The sequence below is a fragment of the Megascapheus bottae genome, unplaced genomic scaffold (genome assembly GCF_031878675.1).
Source record: "Megascapheus bottae isolate mThoBot1 unplaced genomic scaffold, mThoBot2.hap1 HAP1_SCAFFOLD_52, whole genome shotgun sequence".
NCBI lineage: Eukaryota > Metazoa > Chordata > Mammalia > Rodentia > Geomyidae > Megascapheus > Megascapheus bottae.
In genome coordinates, this window is record NW_028327691.1 from 694,387 (window position 1) to 698,060 (window position 3,674).

Here is a 3,674-nt window from a genome sequence, read left to right on the forward strand (position 1 = left end):
AATTCACACATCCATTTTGACTTCACACACCTCCAATATATGACTTCAAACACCTCAGTTCTGTGACTTCACACACCTCCATTCTATGAGTTCATACCATCCATTCTGTAACTTCACACACCTCCATTCTATGACTTCACACACTTCCATTCTATGACTTCATACACCTCCATTCTGTGACTTTACATACCTCCATTCTGAGTTCACACACCTCCACTCTGTGACTTCACACACCTCCATTCTGTGACTTCCCACACCTCCATTCTGTTACTTCACACACCTCCATTCTATGACTTCACACACCTCTATTCTGACGTCACACACCTCCATTCTATGACTTCACACACCACCATTCTGACTTCACACACCTCCATTCTGTGACTTCACACACCTCCATTCGATGACTTCACATACCTACCTTCTTTGACTTCACATACAACCATTTTGACTTCACACCTCCATTCTGTGACTTCACACACTTACATTTGTGACTTCTCACACCACCTTTTTGACTTCACACATCTCCGTTCTGTGACTTCACACACCTCCAATCTGTGACTTCACACACCTCCATTCTGTGACTTCACACACCTCCATTTTGTGATTTCACACACCTCCCTTCCGTGACTTCACCCACCTCCATTCTATGACTTCACACACCTCCATTCTATGACATCACACACCTCCATTCTATGACTTCACACACTTCCACTCTATGACTTCACACACCACCATTCTATGACTTCAAACACCTCCATTCCATGACTTCCCACACATGCATTCTAACTTCACACACCTCCATCTATGACTTCACACACCTTCATTCTGACATCACACACCTCCATTCTATGACTTCACAGACCTCGAATCTGTGACTTCACTCACCTGCACTCTATGACTTCACACTCCTCCATTCTATGACTTTCCACACCTCTTTTCTATGACTTCACCACCTCCAATCCATGACTACACACCTCCATTCTGACTTCACACACCTTCATTCTGTGAATTCGCACACCTCCATTCTATGTGTTCACACACCACAATTCTATGACTTCACACACCTTCATTCTTATTTCAGAAACATCAGTTCTATGACTTCACACAACTCCATTCTATGACTTCACAAACCTCCATTCTGTGACTTCACACACCTCCATTCTGAGTTCACACAACTCCATTCGGTGACTTCTCACACCTCCATTCTGACTTCACACACCTCCATTCTATGACTTCACACACTTCCATTCTATGACTTCACACACCTCCATTCTGTGACTTCACACACCTCCATTCTGTGTTCGCACACTTCCATTCTGTGACTTCACACACCTCCATTCTGTGACTTCACACACCTCCATTCTGTGACTTCACACACTTCTATTTTATGACTTCACACACCTCCATTCTATGACTTCACACACCTCCATTGTGTGAGTTCACACACCTCCATTATATGACCTCACACACCCTCATTCTATGGTTTCACACACCTCCATTCTATGAATTCACACATCCATTTTGACTTCACACACCTCCAATATATGACTTCATACACCTCCATTCTGTGACTTTACATACCTCCATTCTGAGTTCACACACCTCCATTCTGTGACTTCACACACCTCCATTCTGTGACTTCCCACACCTCCATTCTGTGACTTCACACACCTCCATTCTATGACTTCACACACCTCTATTCTGACGTCACACACCTCCATTCTATGAATTCACACACCTCCATTCTGACTTCACAGACCTCCATTCTGTGACTTCACACACCTCTATTCTGACGTCACACACCTCCATTCTATGATTTCACACACCTCTATTCTGACTTCACACACCTCCATTCTGTGACTTCACACACTTACATTTGTGACTTCTCACACCACCTTTTTGACTTCACACATCTCCATTCTGTGACTTCACACACCTCCATTCTGTGACTTCACACAGCTCCATTCTGTGACTTAACACACCTCCATTCTGTGATTTCACACACCTCCCTTCCGTGACTTCACCCACCTCCATTCTATGACTTCACACACCTCCATTCTATGACATCACACACCTCCATTCTATGCCTTCACACACTTCCACTCTATGACTTCACACACCACCATTCTATGACTTCACACACCTCCATTCTATGACTTCCTACACATGCATTCTGACTTCACACACCTCCATTGTATGTCTTCACATATCTTCTTTCTGTAACTTCCCACACTTCCAATGTTTGACTTCACAAACCACCATTCCATGACTTCACACACCTCCATTCTATGAGTTCACACACCTCCATTCTTTGACTTCACACACCTCCATTTTGACTTCACACACCTACATTCTGTGACTTCACACACCTCCATTTGTGACCTCACAGACCACCATTTTGATTTCACACACCACCATTCTGTGACTTCACACACCACCATTCTTTGACTTCACACACCTCCGTTTTGATTTCACACACTTCCATTCTGTGACGTCACACACCTCCATTCTGTGACTTCACACACCACCATTGTTTGGCTTCACACACCTCCATTCTTTGACTTCACACACCTCCATTCTATTAGTTCACAAACATCCATTCTATGAGTTCAACACCAAAATTTTGTCTTCACACACCTCCATTCTATGATTTCACACACCTTCATTCTTAATTCAGAAACATCCATTCTATGACTTCACACACCTCCATTCTATGACTGCGCAAACCTCCATTCTGTGACTTCACACACCTCCATTCTGACTTCACACACCTCCATTCTGTGACTTCACACACTTCCATTCTTTGACTTCACACACCTCCATTCTATTAGTTCACAAACATCCATTCTATGAGTTCAACACCAAAATTTTGTCTTCACACACCTCCATTCTATGACTTCACACACCTTCATTCTTAATTCAGAAACATCCATTCTGTGACTTAACACACCTCCATTCTCTGACTTCGCAAACCTCCATTCTGTGACTTCACACACCTCCATTCTGACTTCACACACCTCCATTCTATGACTTCACACACTTCCATTCTATGACTTCACATACCTCCATTCTGTGACATCACACACCTCCATTCTGTGACTTCACACACCAACATTCTATGATTTAACACACCTCCATTCTATAATTTCACACATCCATTTTGACTTCACACACCTAAAATATATGACTTCATTCCCGTCCATTCTGTGACTTCACACACCTCCATTCTATGACTTCACACACCTCTATTCTGACGTCACACACCTCCATTCTATGACTTCACACACCTCCATTCTGTGACTTCACACACCTCTATTCGGATGTCACACACCTCCATTCTATGACTTCACACACCTCTATTCTGACTTCACACACCTCCATTCTGTGACTTCACACACTTACATTTGTGACTTCTCACACCAACTTTTTGACTTCACATATCTTCATTCTTGTGACTTCACACACCTCCATTCTGTGACTTCACACAGCTCCATTCTGTGACTTCACACACCTCCATTCTGTGATTTCACACACCTCCCTTCCGTGACTTCACCCACCTCCATTCTATGACTTCACACACCTCCATTCTTTGACATCACACACCTCCATTCTATGACTTCACACACTTCCACTCTATGACTTCACACACCACCATTCTATGACTTCACACACCT